At 34.6% G+C, this 18,624-nt stretch overlaps 1 protein-coding gene and 1 long non-coding RNA gene across 4 annotated transcripts in view; one reads left to right on the top strand and one right to left on the bottom strand.

The window, feature by feature from the left end:
* The window catches only part of Sha (shavenoid), a 97,630-nt gene that overhangs the window by 31,420 nt on the left and 47,586 nt on the right, over nucleotides 1-18,624 (top strand). The gene's annotated exons all lie outside the window — the stretch shown is intronic.
* On the bottom strand, nucleotides 4,102-4,652 carry LOC145963711 (uncharacterized). The gene is made up of 3 exons (XR_014436237.1): nucleotides 4,579-4,652; nucleotides 4,304-4,498; nucleotides 4,102-4,221 (listed from the first exon to the last, which is right to left on the bottom strand). It is a non-coding gene; the product is annotated as an uncharacterized LOC145963711 (long non-coding RNA).

The following is an 18,624-nucleotide window of genomic DNA, read 5'->3' as shown; positions in this document are numbered from 1 at the left end:
TTTCGAACACACTACGTTCAAAGACTCGTATTAGACAAAAAAGCTAAATATCCAAGATTTAAAAATACCGATTGTTTAAACATCGATAACAAGTGTAAAAAATATATGTAAAATGCCAGAAAGATTTCTAACATTGAAAAAAAATCCTGAAAATTATAAATTTTTTTTATACTTGAGTAGATTGGGCCTTTAATGTCCCGGGTGTTTTACATCGCTTTTTGTAACCGTATCAACGTGCGCCTCGGGCTATGGTGTCCTCCTACTCGGCAAACGAGGTAGGGAGGCACGGATTATCCGTTAACTAAAGGAATATCTTCTTTAAAGTCACCTGCCTCGTTACGCGCTCATCACTACAGCGGATCTACGTATCGGGTGTACAATCTTATTGCAGGTCACGCGCCGCGAGAATTACACTCGATCCCTCCCCTTCTTCGAGATGACCTGATAAGATCGCACGCCTCGTTCGGACAACGAAGCAATTTCGACATGTGGTAGCTTAATAAAGACCTTCTCCTGGGAACAAATGATAAATAAGCTCATCATTTTCTTCGCCTACGCGAGTAACAAGGAATCGCGCGGATGCCATTTGCATAATTAACTTCGTAATTTTGTCTGTTAATGCTACATTACGTTTGATGCAATACTTTGCTAGAAATTCAAGGCGCGATACTAGAATTGCAAATTCATGTTGCTGCAGTTTTAAATATTTAAATGCGAATTTTTGCTGCATGATAAGGCATGAAAATTATTTTTTTCGCTCGATCTTTTTTTTGCTTTCGTATCCTTGATATTACTCACGTCGAAATAAGCAATGGAAGGTTAAAGAAAAAATATACACTCGGATAATACACTCGGTGTGCAAACAGCACGCTCGCGAAATGGCCGGGACGGACTGTAATTCGTGACTCATCTCCGCAAATTTACGACCGGATCGATCGTAAATCTCGATCGAATCCACGCATATTGAAAATACGAAAAATCGAAAAATAAAAAAGAAACATATGATGCGATAAAAACATATATCATCGACGAGTTCGTATGTTGCATTCGCCCCCCGTTGTTCCCTTCCTCTTCTGTTCATATATGTATGGCCCGCCGGTTTCTCATCGTGGCTGCATCTTATGTAATGACACCAAACGATCGTGAATATATATATATATATATATATGCGTTAACCCCGGACGTGGAACGGTCGCTGCTGGATTGGCCGATCGCAGGGGCAACTCGACGTGGAGCCCGGACCAATCAGGAAATTATCTCGTGATCGGCGATGCAAAAGGACCGTCGATCTCTCGAAAACGGGAACGTGCGATCGGCACATCGAGAGAAGATGAAGCAACATGAAGCGACCGCTTGTGCGAACGTGATCTTAAAGGGATAGGTAACTTTTTAATCAAGGGATCTATCTAGTCAACAAAAATTGACGATTTTTTTCAAGGATGTTAAAAATTAATCTGTTTTTATTATCATAAATATTTTTTTGATATTGGATTTTTTCGATAAATATTAATCTCCATGCATAACGTGTTTAAAAGCGTATAATTGTACGATGTGAGATACTATTCCTTGTGTAATTGTTTGAAATGTAAAAATTTGATCTATTTTTTTCTATAAAATACTTATAACGAACGAAATTTTATTAGAAAAAAATTGAAAAACGTCAAAGTAGTGTCATTTTAAAATAAAATATTTCAATCTTGTTTAAATTTTTTAATTTTAAAAGAAGATCGGAAAATTATTAATTACTACATTTTTCATTTTTATTAAATTCAGTATTCAAAAAGTGATTTTTTGATATTAAATTGTACCCACACATGCGACACATACACATATATATACAACATAATATTCTATGTGATATCTATATATATAAATTTGAAAATAATAATATAACAGAAAAAATTAACCCCCTAAAAGATTTCATCTCTCGAAATCAAGGAAGTACTGCTGTAACTTCTGAAAAAAGAAACAAAAATATCTGAAGTTACAAAGATCTCAAATAAGTATTTAGTCAGTTTAAGAAAAACCAATTATTAAAATCTTTGATTATTTATATTGCCTATTTTTGTAGACAATTTTTCACAAAATCTCGATATTATGGAAATGTGTCCAACGACGCTTCTATTACATCTCGCACGCTCCACTTTACACGTTCGCGCGTAAGCGCAAGTAAACTGTTACTTTCATCCTTCTACTCGCCCGAGTCGCTTTCATGAGCTATGATTTACGGTTAATAGACAGCAGAGATCGCGTGCTCGCTCGCGACGTGGAAAAACAAACCGACCGGTCGGATGCAAATCCCGGCTGCGGGTCCTCGAGTGGAGAAGGATAACGCGCGCCGGATCTCCTTCGGCGCTTCCTCGATCCAGGGGGGAAACATCTGACCGAGAGTTATGCAAACCGAGTCATTTTCCAGTTACGCATGCCTGCGTGGCACGCATGATAATTCGAGCGGTTGTCTGCAATAACAGGTGTACTTTATGCATACCGAAAGAGAGAGAGAGAGAGAGAGAGAGAGGAGAGATCTATCAGATACAGAGAGCACGTAGCTGGTAATTCTGTCTATTATGTTGAGATTTTTTCTTTGGCCTTGAGCACAGGTCTTGAATAGATTTATATCAGCGAGGAAAAGAATATAGATAAAAACGATCATTTGCTTTGCCTCTAAAATTGAGTCGCATTAATGTAATTCCAATTAATTAATTTTAACTAGACTAGCAGTTGACTGTCGTTTAAAGTGGATCTCTTTTAGATCAAAATTTTTTGCTATACATGATATGGATACCGGAAAAAAAATGTATCTACCGCACGATCTAATAAGCAGTCATTTCTAATTTCATGGATAGTTAAAATAACCGAGAGAGAGAGAGAAAAATTTTAAATTTATATCTTTCTGTTACATAAAAAATAAATAAAGCTCGAATTATATAATTGTAATGTAATGTATTTTATGTGTCCAAAGCGAGTGCTAAAACGTAAAGAAGCTTCGCATAAATCGATAAGATTAGTATAATTCTTCGTGCATAGTTAAGGGACGGTTTGGGTTTCTTCGTGAGAACCGAAGGCGCACACCCTCGAGGGGTTGACGTGAATTTCCATAATGCGTCCGTTAGTAACCGTCGTCGATTGCGGATAATTGGTCGCGGACGTACCGTCGGCAGAGACCGACCACTTTGCGTTTCCGTAAGGTGCCCGCAGATTTTTCCAACCAACGGCGGGATTGCGGATAATAATCGGCGGCGATGGTTGACCGCAACGTTGGTCCGCGCGCCACGCGTCCCGTACCTTCCGCAGGTGCTTTCGCGGATTTTTTTCGCCGGCTGAATTACGGATAATCAACTTGTCCCCCGCCGTTACATAAACGGTTCCAGCCGTTTGCCGGTCGCGCTAATTTGGCGCACTTTGGGTCCGGATGATCGGCGATGCGGAAAGCCGGACTCCTCGAGCACGATCTGCTTCAACGCATTGCGTAATTCGGTGCGTTGCGAAAAATATTTCAGACATGCCACGTGGATGGCGCAATCAGTAACACGCAACAAACCGACAAATAGCTGTATCGAGATTCAAGTATGTGACTGCTTTAATAATTTCTCGTCATCAAGATTTTTTTTTATTTTATATTTTAATGATTTTATATATATATATTTTTTTTTTATGAAAAGAATATTAGAATATTTTAAAGGTTATTATATATATTTTAATAAAAAAATCTGCATTCTAAATATTAAAAAAAGTTTAATTTTTTTAAAATTGTTGCATTTAAAATATATTTTACATTTATCAATTTATAGATATTTTTATGTACACGTATTTTAATTTTGTTAAATGCCAGATTATATAGAATGCAATTTAAATTTTAATATATATATGTATCTTGTGTATATTAAATTTTTATAATGGTCTTTTTTATTCTAAATATTAAAAAGAATATTCAATTCTTTTCTTTTTAACAATTATTGCATTTTATTAATATGTTTTATATTTATCAATTTATAGATATTTTTATGCATATATATTTTAAATTTACAACCAAAATTTAAGATCAAATTTAATACATATATATGTGAAAGACAAGTGCAAAAATTGTTCATTTATTCAACGCTCAAGTTTCAAATCTTTACGCCACATTAGCATTTCTATCAGAGTCTCGTATACTTCTCTTCACAGTTATAATTGGAAGAAAGATCTCCTCGCGTTCACCTCGATATAGTTAGATCCAGCCTGCGGCAGAACGTGATTTGTGTATCATTTCCTCGCGTAGCCGGATCGAATATAATTAACGGTTAAGATTCGCGTTACTCACTTTCATCGGCGCTTCGAGCGATCATTTCATAGCGCGAATCTGATATTCGCTCGACGGTATCGTGAACAGCCATGCAAATATTTCTCCACTCGAGTGCATCGCACGTGGTGCAGGCACGGTGTTCTCCGGAAACTCTCCGATTTTTCTCTCTCACTTTCCTCTTCATCCTGTCACATCGGTGGTTATTTCTGCTCCCTAAAATATCCGCAATATTTACCGACCCTTCTGTCGAGAGCAGAAGGTGAAAAGATCAAGTTGTTTTTATTTTATTATACCGTGAATCATTGTACAGAATAATCGAAGGCAATAACGGTTGAATTTCGTGATTTATCTTGTGCGAAGAATCAATTTTGGCACATATATGTTGTCAATGTCACAATAAAATTTTTCATTCTTCTTAATCTAAGTAGTTGAACATGTGATTGGAAAGTAATTTAAAACACCCCATATATGATAAAATTGCACAAGGCAAGATAATAAATTTGTAAAAATATTTTATGGGTATTGAAAATTTAACCATCTCTAAAATTTCCTTCGTCTTTATCTCAAAATATCTTCATTAAGCGGTGACTCAACAAGAATTTGACATTACAAATAATTTGTCGAAAATCACATGATTTTAATGCAATCATATTCTATTTGAATTTGCCAAACGTTTTTCATTGAACAAATAAATAAAAGTTAAATCTTTCAATCGCACATGCGCTTTCTATTCAGAGATTTCACGATCGAGAAAGTCCCGATCATTTTTACTTTTACATTTCGTCTTATATCTCAATCCGAGATCTGTAAATATAAATCACCATTAATTACAAATCAACTCAAAGTTAAACAATTCAACTAAATATTTAATATTTAATTATGCTTATTGTCGTTATCTGTAATTATTCGCTTAATTAAATGACGCAATTTCAGAGGATTATTCGTATGATTATTAGCAATATTACGATGATCATTATATCACTATGAACGAACGGAGTGTTGTTGATGTTTCTAATGATCTTTCTACTTTTCAAATGTCTTAATGTTTCTCTTCCAACGATAACGCGTCGCGTAGATGGTTTATTGGCCGTAACGATATTTGGACGACTCTATTGAATTAATGACGACCTTCCGAGGCTGATTCTTAAACGCTGCTGACTGTATTTATTATCGATTCGAAAGATACGACTATCGTGTCGAAGAGTCGTGCGTGAGGAGCAAACATGTGGAAGTCGAAGGTTCTGCGGCCGACTCGTAAATCTTCCGGCTCATAAAAGTCCGGGTCATGACGGTCAGCTATGTCTTAATCGAAGAATTCCTCTGAGAGTCGAATTACGAGCGAGGCAATTTCACGGAAAAGTGAAATCACTGGTAAGCGAGAATCGAAGCGACTCTGCTTTATATCTATTTGATATGGAAGAATAATTTCCGATACTTATTTTTAGCGCGTTTGCTTCATAAAAACGATTAGAATTATATTGATGGGCTGGTGTCTCTCTTAAGTGATAATTAAAAAGAAATTTCTTGAATGAAAGAACGAGAGATATGGTTTTAAATGAATTTTTTTTAAGGGTTTCCAGTCTACTCTAGCAGTATGAAAGATTGATAATTTTTAGGAATTTTTTCTGAAGAATATTAGAAATTAATCTTTTTGATGTTTTACATATATTTTTATTGATATTTAAATAAAATGTCAGTAATTTCAAATTTTGAATATCTAATTTTTTTTGGACATTGAAATTTTTAGATGTAGTATGTTTAAAAATGCATAGTTCAATGGTATGACATGCTACTCCTGGTGTAATTATCTGAAATGAACACACTCAGACAGTAATTTTAAATATTCTTTAAGATATTTATTAAATATTGAACCTAATTTCAATAGGAAAAAATTTTGAAAAATAACAAAGTAATATCATTTTGAAATTAAATATTAAATACTAATTTTTTAAATTCTAATTAGATTTTAATTAGATTTAAATTTTCTAATTAGATTAGTATCTTCAAAAAAGTAAAAATTTTATTTAAAAACTGAAGTTATTCCGTCTCTATTAATTTTCAAAATATTCAATTTTTCTAATATTTATTCATTTCTTGAATAACAGAAAAATATTAAATATTAATTTTTTAAATTCTACTTAGATTCTGATTAGATTTAAACTCTAATTAATATCTTTAAAAAAGTATCATTTTTCATTATAATAAATTAAAGTTACTCGGTTCATTAGTTTTCTTTTTTTTTCAGTTTTTATTTCAATTTTACTGAAACTTATTCTTTTCTTAAAGATAAAAAAAATATTAATCTCTTAAATTCTAATTAGATTAATACCCTCCAAAAAGTTTCCTCTTTCAATATTTAATTATAATTATTTATTTTAAAAGAAATTTTATTAAAATAAATTGAAGGTTCATTACTTTTCAAGAATATTCATCACACTAGCTTTAAAACAATATTTTAAGAAAAACACATCTAAAACTTTGCAGATTTATTCGAAGATTCAAAGATGCTGTCCTTCTCAAAATTTTATAACTATTAACTTTGCGAATTTTTCAATAAAATTTGAAAGATACTTTTCAGAATTTATATTCTTTATATCAATATTCTTCATACTTTCAGAAAATGTAAAAAAAAAAACCGATTCTTTTTATTCTCTAAAGCAGACCAAGCTCTTAGTTGCATTCTGATTTTGCACTTTTTTTCGCGATTGAACGTCGTCGACATGTAACGGTTGAATGGGTCGAAAACCACCACCGGTCGTTGTCGCATCGCGAAAAATCCGACCCAGTACGGATTCCGCACCGGGACCCATTAGCGAACGACAGGAGAAACGTTAATAACGTTTCCAGGAAAGGTTAGGTCCCGTACACGTCCTCGTGACGGACCTCCTCGTTCCTCATCACCATCATCATCATCATCGTCATCATCGACGTTGCCTTCGCGGACGGCCGTTCCTTTTTATCTGACGAGACGGTCCTCATTTACACGCGGCCGCTGGCCATTAAATTGCCAGTCGGGATGTGACAACCGTCCGCCCCACTTTCGGTGCCGATTCGTGAGTGCGAGTTTTGGCACCTTCTTCAAAGTAAAAACGCGGCAACGATTATCCCAATACGAGATAAGTGATTTCAACTGGGCAATTTGAGGGACGATAAAAGTGCGCAGGTAGAGGGAGAAATGACAGTGTCAATGAGAGGAAACGAGATTTCTTGCCGTCCGAATATTCCTCGCCGCCTGAATCGTGTAATTTGATTGTAGGTAATGCTAAGGGTGAATTACAAGGCTGGTTGTACAAACCGCAAACGAGTTTTGGTGTAAATACTCCAGAATTACAGAGAGATGCACTTGAGTATCACGAGCAGCTGCGTTCAAATTGTAGTTGCAACACCGTTCGTACGTTTTTAACCCTTTTTGTTTGTCGTGAGTCACGAGGATGTAATGTAACTTTGAGAAAAGTTTGTTTTTCTCATGCGATTGTTTTATTGCCGCTTAATTTGAATTTTAATAATTAGGCGATCTTTACTATTATATAGTACATTTGTCTCATAGCACGTGAGAGATTAAAAATAACATATGGCATAGCATGAAAATTTAAAAAGAGATATTTTATCGCGAAAGATTCTAATTGTAAGATATTAATTTTTTGTGAAGACTTTTTTTTCATCGTTGCTACGATTTGTCACTAGTCTTCGTGTACAGTTTCTTAAAAGATGTCTCTCGCATTAATTTCGACGCTTCCCAGTCGAACACTTGTACCATTAATACCTCTATCTTGTTCATTAATTATACAACATAATTGATCAACAGAAATAATTTTTCTTGGATTCTAAACCGCTTAATCAAAAAGAAATTCGATAAGAATTTCTTCGATTTTAATTTTGATTAATTCTTATTGAATTTCTTTTTGATTAAGCGGTTTGGAATCCAAGAAAAATTATTTCTGTTGATCGATTATGTTGTATAATTAATGAACAAGATAGAGGTTATTGATTTACGATTTTATTGATTTTACGATTATCATTTTGACACAAAAAAACTTCACGAAGTTAAAAAAATATGCCAACTTGTATATAATAAAGAAATTTTTTTAAATATTTCTCTAAAAAAATTCAAAAAAATTTTCCCCTAAAAAATAATAAAAATTAAAAAAATAATTTCCTCTAAAAATAAAAAATAAAAACTAAATAATAATAAAATCAATAGTTAATTAGCCAAGTATTTAAAAGCAATTCAGTCTGTGAGGATTTGTAATTTCAAATAATATTTGTCAGAAAATCAACCTTATATTTATATCAATATAGATAGATTTTATGAAATTGAAATATATTTTCTTTTTATTAAGAGAAATTTGATTTTTAAAATAAGTTAATTCTTGTTTCGATCCAACAAATTGAATCTTGTTCAGAAAAAATTTATTCAAACAGAAAATCATTAGATACACTCTTCGAAATTAAGAATCAATTGATGACGATATAAATACGATAAGCTTGCAGAGGTAAACCTCGTTTTCCGTTTCGACAATCATGGTACTTTCTTCTCGTTTCACACGTGCGTATCTCGCTAGCAACTCGTGTATATCACGATCTTTCGGAATTTCTCGCGGATTCTCATGAACGTAGCCTGCTAGATCCGTTCGGTAGAAATAATGTAAAGTGGATTCACAGATTTACGCGTTCATCTAGATGGACATTATCATCTATCAAGACATCATCATCATCTATCACACGTGTATCGCTAAATTAAACCCACCCAGCGTGATAGATCGCGTATGAGAAGGGCGGAATTGTAATTCCTGTAATTACGAGAGTGATTACATTTGCAATTTGCCGAAACTTCCGACTCTTGCGTGAATTTCGCGATTTAAGTAGATCATGCACGTTAAGTAGATCATGAAATCGTTTGAAATCATTTCACGCGATCGATAGAGATAACGCGTGACTCGATAAATCGCATATCGATATTTCAAAGGGAGGATAGAAAGTTATCAACGATGTAATTTATGTTGTCGATAAGTTAATTAAACGATATTTCCAGTCGATCAGCCCGTTGACGATATAGAATGTGAAACGTTTGATTTCGGACACATGTTATTATCTTACGTGACGCGAGAGATTCCTTGATTAATTGGATCTGATTTAACGAGGCTTGATGATCTTAATGAGGCATCAATTCTAACGCAAAAGATACTACGGTTTTTTCGATGAATAAATCACTGATGAGTTTAATGTAATATATTCTTAACTTTACGTGGTATAAATTATTATTTTCTTTTTTTCTTATAAATTAGACAAATTGTTTCGCGAATTAAAAATCAAGACCTCACGCAATATTCAACGACACTAATATATCGCAGTCATAAAGATTAAAAACATCGAAAGATTCTGAAAACGACATGCAGATTTTACAGTTAAAGAAATTTATTTACGTAAGTACTAGTAATTTGTGCAACATATTCAATGGAGAAGAGGAGAGGGGAGAAAATTATTACTCAGAGATATTAAAAAAATTTTCTATTTTTAATCAACCTTTTTGTTCATTACCATATTTTAACTTTAATAATAATAAACCCATACAATTAACAATTACAACTAAGGCTGTCATTAGAATTATTGAATAAGAAACATTGTGGTTTTCTAATTTAGGGTAGATTTATAGCAAATGATTATTGTGGTGGCGTGATCGTTGAGAAAGTTTGACAATAAACTTGAATTGCTTTGATCTTGGCAACAAAACCGCAGGGCCTCGCCAACGATTATACAGTCAGTCATAAATTATAACGATGAGGACTACAAGCTAACTAGGATATAATTTTTTTAGAAACACACAGTACACAATAAGTACTTAAGTTTCTAAATTTTCCTTCTTTAATCCTACACCCATCTTATAAAATAAACAATGTAAAATACATACATAATCATAAGTAAATTTGTATTTTATCATAATACGTAACTGATTCTAAAAATACTATCCACCTCCGCCTGTGCAATAAATTTCACTAGCTCTCACAGCTCTACAGTCGATTTAAATCTCGCCTCTGCGCTTCTCGGTTTGGAAGAAATGAGCCGTTTTGTTCTCGTGACTAATAATATATTACGTGGAGCGTGGGCTCCCCGATACGACGATTAGAGCTACGGCTGAAGATGATAAATCTTCCCGTTTTCTTTCTCGTCGTACGTAAGGAAGATGCATACGCGGGGACTTGCTATAGCTCGCGCATAGCTTACCGCTATGGCAACGTCAGACTGTTCATGCGTATCGTTGTGCGTAAAAGCGAGAGCCTGCGATCTTGGATTGCAGTTTTTCGCATTCAAACGTCACGGAAAGAATCACGATTTATGAAGCTTGTCGGACTTTCCGATTTCAAATCGAGAAATTATCGATTAAAATGAAGAAATTTTTAATTTAATCAAAGAAGATCTTTCTTTTTCGTTTCGTTTTTTTTTTCTTTTGCCGAGAGAATATCTTTGCCGCTGCAAAACGTGTCCTTTAAGTTTTCACCTGCTTGTATTCACCGCTAAATAATAATAATAATAATAATAATAATAATAATAATAATAATAATAATAATGATAATAATAATAATAGCCGCGGTGAACCAAGTAGATGATGCCGCAAAATACTCGCGGACGATGGACGACGAGTGTGCATACGGGGTCCATGTCGGTATGCTGAGGATAATAACCGAGTAGGGTAATTCCTAATCCTTGGGGCACGAATATCCCCTTTGGCGAGAACCTGACCGGTGTGCGTGAGAACGATTTGACGTTCGTCGGAAAATGATTTCACTGTCGAGAATAAAGCGAAATTCGAAAATTATGCAAACGCGACGATTTCCGTTCTTGTCGTTAAATTTATAATGTGAAAAAAATTCCGCATCTTCGATACTATTGATCATAGTAAGGAATAGTATAATAATAGAAAATATATATGTAACTCAAAATTGGTTTTGCGATAAAATAGTAAAAAAAGAAAGTTTCTTGGAAAGTTTCTTGGAAGTTTCTTTGCATGGAATAAAGCACTCGAAAATTATGCAAACTATTTCCATTCTTGAGTCATTAAATTTATAATGTGAAAAAATTTTTGTATCTTCGGTATAATATTATCAGAACTGATCATAAATATGTAAAAAAATGAAGCATGTTATGAAATATTATAATATATAATATCTGACATAAGAAAAGGATGAAAGTGGATTTAAAATAAAAATATTCCGTAGGAAATATATTTGTAACTCAAAATTGATTTTGCGATAAAATGGTAAAAAGAGAAAATTTCTTTGCATGGAATAAAGCACTCAGAAATTTTGCAAACTATTATATAATATTATCAGAGTCGAGCAAAAATATGTAATTATAAAAAAAATAAAATTCATTACGAAATATTATAATGTATAATGGAAATAAAAAAAAATGAAAGAGGATTTAATATAAACATCTCGTAGGAAGTAATTTATAACTCGAAATTGATTTTGCTAAAATTTTTGAAAGGAGGAGATTCCTTTGGTAACAGCATTCATGAAGCAAGATCCATAGATTCCGCTGATGTATTTTGAGATTGATAGCAGTTAAGACAGATACGAAGCCAAACACTCGTCCTTCTCGAGGAGCAGGTCTCGCACGCGCGGAAGTAGGAATAGCGATAATAGCGTAGAACGTTAGGCGGCGACAATCGAGTGTATCGCGAAGAAGAGCTCGGAATGCACCATCGAGGCTAGATAATACCGCTTTGGCACTTCTAATCCTTGCGGTATACGGGCTCACGCACGGGCAAACACAACCATCGCTCGCGACCGATGGAATAATCGCCTGCATTTGTAATCGTCTCGCTTCCGCCATTAGCGCCGAGTGCTTTGCAGCAGACGAGCTCGCTTTTAGAATCCGCATGAACAAGTCGAGCACTGTCATTCGCCGGCACGCACTCCAAGACGCTAAAAAAAGTCTCCCCCTCCCTCCATCGACCCCCTTCTGGCGAGCTTTTTTCTCGTTTTGTCGCGCGCACTTCCTGGTGCGGCAGAAACGAGGACAATTGTCTTCCGAAACGCGTTTTTAAGCTTCAGATTCCCAGCCAATCTTCTGTCACTGAGATCGACAGGATTTCGCGATAACGAGAATTTGATAAAAAAAGTTGTTAATTTTTTTCATTATTAATATTTCGAAAGATCAAGATTCACAGTACATTTTTTTTCTTGATATATGCTACCGAAAGTATTGCATCACTTATAGAAACAGAAAATTCATTACTTTAAAATGAACAATAATATATATAAATTATATAATTTTAAAAATTTTTATTAAATTTTTGATTTTTCAAAATGAATCCTCCCTTTGCTTCCGATACCCCCGTATTTTTGATGTTCTCGATAACAAATTTTTTTGTTAAGTTATTACTGATTTAATTCTAGCATGTTTCTAAATCTCATAAATATTTTTGATTAATAAGAACTCATTTTTCGGACACTTTTATCAAGTTCATCCCGCAAAAGTTCTATTGAATTAAGATTCGATGATTGAAAGAATCATGAAGACTATTCTGTAAAATTAAAAATTTAATATTTTTTATTTGTAATAATTTTTAATTTTTACAATATTAAGCATAACTAACAATTAAAATATAAGTTAATAATATTTATACATGTTTCTGTTCATTAAAGTATCGATTTTCCTGTTTCTTACAAACGATGCAATACTTTTAACCGATATTGTGAAATTGAATATATATTTTGCAAATCGTTTAATCTTGATTTTATGGTTTTGATTTGAATTTAAAAATAGCAACACTTTTAATAGACTCGTAAACTTTCTCTCCCTCTCCCTTTTTCTTTCTCTCTGTTACGTTTAAATTAATTATATATAAAATTATATAAATAAATTATATAAAATTATATAAATATTAAATTAATTATATATAAAAATATTCGCACTGTACATTCGCGAAATTTATTTACGATTTAATTTTCGAATCGGGATTGCTATTTTTATCCGATGACCTTTCGAGTTTGTTATCTTCGAGATCAGTTACAGAACCGTTAAATTTGGCGAATATTAATGATATTATCCCGATATCGCACTCGAGATCCGTGACTCTCGGTCAAACATATTTGCATCGAGTTTCGATAATCGTGCGACACACTTTCGCGCCTGATTTGTCGAGATACACGATCGATTATCTCGGATATATCGATACTTATGCAGGAGGATCAAAGATGCCGGATCCGTAATTGGTGACTCATCAACCTCCCACGATCACCCCCCTTAGTCAATTATAATATCCGGCGCGCGTTGACGAACCTTGGACGATATTTTATCCAATGGGGTACCGAGCGATCAAAATTCGCTTCGGTCGAGGAATCCGCCTCAAACGAGCTTCCGCCTGGAGATCCTCGCCTCCCCCTCCCCGGCCGATATATGAATATAATTAAATCCCGTCCTTTATCTGCAGCGTCATCTCTCGCCTCCCTTCCACCCTGTCTTCACCGTCTTCGGCGCCTAATTATTATCGTCAGCCATGATGATGTCTCTTCGCTCTCTTCCGAGATTTACATAAAAGTCGCGCCGTACTTTCTCGGTCAAGTCGTTTTTACCCTCGACAAGCATTATCGAGCGAAATTCCGACGCTTGTTTATTCATTGGGACTTTCTTTACTGAGGATGTCGAATATTCGCCGGCGAGAATCCACAATTTTTATTAATACGATGCCAACCAGGAAGGCAAAGAATTGAGGATGAAGGAAATTTTTTGTATCCTTTCTTCCACTTCCCAAAAACGAACGATATTATTCGTATACGTGCTCTGGTTGTCTGCAAATCTCTCAGCGCTCGACTAATTCTCGATGAGAGACCAGCGTGATTTAAACGCCATGTCAGCCTCGAAGGTACCCCTGCTGATACTCGATACAAGTCAAATACGGTCAATGATGCATCTTCCATCTCCATTACAAATTAGTCGGACTCGGTACAAAGACGCCGTGCGCGATTCCAGAAGAATTCTCGAGTGCACGCACACGCATGCACGCGTGTAACGCGCGTGTACGACGTATTCGTACAAATGGACGGCGGTTATGGGAAATTGATGATCGGCATGGATTTACGGGACACGATCGAGGAATGGAAGCTCGTCAAGATTGATGTACGTGAGCATCCTTGGCTCTAACTCTGGGATAAACGCGCGAAAGCGACGCTATTGAAGCTCCCAAACTCTTCGCATCATCAATGTTGGAAAAATTATTGAATGAATCAAGTCTATATCAAAAGTTTCTAGCCTCTGATCCATCGAAAAAGCATAATTACCCTATCAATTGCTAAATTCCTTTTGTTATCAATCTTCCAATACAAATGTCAAGAGCATTTATTACAATACATGATACCTTGTGTGGATCTCAACGATAATTAAACTGTCAAAAGTGCGTTTTACAGATGTTCTTGACTTGTCAAACTTTCTCCAAACTAAGCTTATTATTATGTGTCGGCTATGTAATTATTTTAATCGTTAGACTAGACAGACGCAAAGTTTGAACTGGAGCTTCGAATAGCGAGCGATACCCGGGAAGGCTGTTTGTGATTAAAAGCGATTCGACGTTACCTCTAATGAATGACGATCTACCATAATTACTCTCGAAACGCGCGTGCACTTTGCGGAATGTATCCGCCGCTAGACGATTAGAGGATGATCCTTAGCCGCGAATACACTTTCGTAACCTCCATATGATTATTCCCTGGTGGTTAGCTGTTTTTTCCTTCTCTCTTCCCTTCCGCGCGATGTAGGTAACTACTTGGCAAGTGTAAAAATTTGAGCAAATATGCACTCGAAGATCTTCTCGCGGATCACATTGGGATTAGCATTAAGGCGATCAGTCATAGTCATTCTTGACCGCTCGAGCCTCCCTCATTAGTGTCAATGTTATTGAAGATTATGGACATGAGATTATCTCATGTGATAGAGAGTCATTTAGGATCAATTGCACTAGCTTCGATTAGTGCAGGTGGATAGAACTAGAATTTAAAGATAAATAACAAGTCGTTAAACCAGAATTAATCGATCCTAATTTATAAACAAATACAATTCAAAGTTTTGTTATATTAATCATGCAATCTCTATGATTTTTTATTGCATTAATTCTATTTATTACTTTTATAATCTTGTAAATTTTACTAAAAAATTCGAAAAAAAGTATTCGATAGGAAATCGTAAATTTGAAAATTATGCAACTTTTTATAATTCAAAGAAATTATTTGCACTGTCAATTTCTGACTTTAAAATTGTAATTAATAGAATAAAAAAATCATACAATCTTTGTATGATTTTTTTATTCTATTAATTACAATTTTATTTAATAAATATAAAAAATTATATAATTCTTTCTTATATCTTATCGAATGTTTTCTTTTCAGATTTTTTAGTAAAGTTTACAAAATTATAAAATTGTAATTAATAGAATAAAAAAATCATACAAAGATTGTATGATTTTTTTTATTCTATTAATTACAATTTTATAATTTTGTAAACTTTACTAAAAAATCTGAAAAGAAAACATTCGATAAGATATAAGAAAGAATTATATAATTTTTTATAATTCAGAGAAATTATTTGCACGATTATCTGCCGATTTCTATGTTTTACATAGATCACTTATGTATGTATGTTCCTTTTTTTAGACGAGAAAGATTAATGATGATTTCACAATCGGTTAGTTATCATATTTTCACTTTACATGATGCTAATAATCGCTTTTGTTCGACAGAAGAGATATTCATGGAAGTCAAAGTTTAATATGTAGTCTTTTCTCTGCACATCCTGCTCGCACGCATTATCATTCAATGCGCAATGATAATGTGATATATACCGGTTTACGTCATCGAAAAGAAACACATATTTCAAGATGAGAATGCGACAGTCGTAAAAAAAATATGATAAAACATAACACGCGATTTCGTGATAATATCTTAATTCTTCGCGAGCACCCTGTACACGAAAGTCATTTGGACACTCAGTCATGTACCCAATTACGAACAGTTAAACAGAATGACGCATGCTTTGTCGATGCTCCCGAATGGAATTTCGACGAGATGATGTTGAGGAATCGAGGGTGTCGAGTCAGCGTGTTTGGCCATTAAAGTTCGCACCCCGATCGCCATCGATCAAAATAAATCGCTCGCGAGGCCCAGGACCGACAGACCTCGGTATCATCGAGTTTCATCGTGTTAACTTCATAAGCGGAGGATCGCATAAGTGGTTCCCCGGAATATAATTTACGAGCGTGCCCTTTTCGACCGTGTGTGTCCGGTTGTGGACACATAATGATAAATAAGTGCTACAACGGTGGCGCTTATTGAACTGTTAACTTTCGAATGGCATAGAAAGAGAGAATCCCGCTGAGCCGATCAATACATATTTATGTAAAAGGAAATATATATACAAATAATTATTAGACATAATTTTTTTTTTATTTTATGGAAATCAATTATAAATCTGCCATTCCTTTTTTTACTTTTATTCTGCAGCATTTTAAACTTTATACTTTTTTGATAATAGTAATTTATATATATATTTTTTTTCTATATTTTAAATTTAATGAATAAACACCATTATGTAATTATTTGAAATTACATATTCCTGAAATGACTGCAATCAAATGCTTGTTAGACTTATGCAACAATAAATGAAATAAGAGGCTTGAGATGAAAGGTTATTTAAGAAAAAGATCGGCAGAAAAAACATATGAATTATGTATTAATTATATCAATCAAATTATGTACGAGAATCTTTTGATTATCGTCTGCGAGAAATGATTGAGCAGAAAAGAAACATTCATGAAAATCGTCGTAGAATAATTTGCACTCGATTGAGATAAAAAATAAAGTGCGTACGTTTTCTATAGTACAAGGATCTTCAAATAAATCATTAAAAACGTTATCCCTTTCATTTTTCTTTTGGCACACATTTGTCTCATTCGCACGATATTTTTCTCTACCTTTGTTTGTGCCGACTGGACGAGATGCGATGCTCGCAGGGACAACGGGAGAGAAAGAACATGGTGCTTTCAGATCTTAAACGTCCACTTAAATGTACTCGATACAAATTTATTGTAATGAAAACGCGAGTGAGAAATCACAGTCATTTATAACACTGGATTTGCGACGCGCACAAAAAATATTTACTAATATGAAGGGTACGTATATAAAAAATATGTAAGCAGCAATACTTAACACATACTTATTGGTTGACGTATGAAAATAATATTTTACTTTTATTGTTCAACCTATTAAAAATAGTAAAATATTCTTGTATGTTGTATTTAATTTGCAAAACGCGAAGGGTCATAAAATATTGCATATAAGAAAAATAGAAAAGGGCACACTAGAATCTTTATTCGCCGACAAACACGTGCGATACTGACTACATCCCCACCGTAAAAGTATATATTATATAATAGCATCTTACATTAAATTTAAAAAAAAATAGAAAAATATTTGATATTCTAAAAATCAAAGAAAAATATAATGTACATTTTTCCTGTCAAAAAGTTCAAGCCTCTCGAGAGAAAAAGAAAATTTGATTGAACTTCAGTAGCTATTGTACTTTGTATATCTCTTTCTGTGCATTCGTAAAATACTTCACTTACTCATATACCATCTGTCACTTGAGAGAAGCCTTTGAAGAGACAAAAAAATGACGAGAGAGAAGTTTTTGATCTCCGAACTCTGTTGTCACGCTTCGCGGAAGCTGACCGATCGGCTCGACCAAGAAAATGTGCGACCGACGAGGACGACGACGATGATCTCTACGAGATCTCCGCGCCTGATATCGACAATCACCGCGGTGATCGATGGATGGATCGCGTGAAGATCGGCTTATCGGGCGTATTGAAACAATCGTGTGGCGAGGGAGAAGGGACAGGGGCCCCGATCTCCGGGGTTCATTGCCACCGATTCCGATGGGGCCGATCGGCCCCACAGGTACGACCGTTAAATATTACGTTCCCGTTCATTTACATACTTACGCGTGCATGCGTGCGTTATAAGGGTGCAATCGCCGGCAACGCATTATAATTTAGCGCGCGCGCATAAGCGACGATGATGATCGGTCGGCGATCGATAAGGAATGGGGGAAGAAGGGCCTTGCCAGTGTGATTGAATAAACAGTGTTTAATCCTTTGCGAGTCGGGATGACTGTTGCACGAAGGCGGTGAAGGGATGCGTTTCTCGGTAACTCGCTATCAATCGAATCTGGTCACTGAGTCTGATCGACGATGACAATAGAATCGATAAGATGCGTGGCTGAAAGAAGTGCACGCGATAAGCAAAATGCGTTATTTGTATATTTTAATTATTGCACGATAAATGGTT

This window comes from Camponotus vicinus, unplaced genomic scaffold (assembly GCF_025532165.1).
Source record: "Camponotus vicinus isolate PSW18456_S1 unplaced genomic scaffold, iyCamVici1.0 SCAF_13, whole genome shotgun sequence".
NCBI lineage: Eukaryota > Metazoa > Arthropoda > Insecta > Hymenoptera > Formicidae > Camponotus > Camponotus vicinus.
Note: the sequence above shows the minus strand (reverse complement) of the source record. Positions and strands in the feature narration are given on the sequence as shown.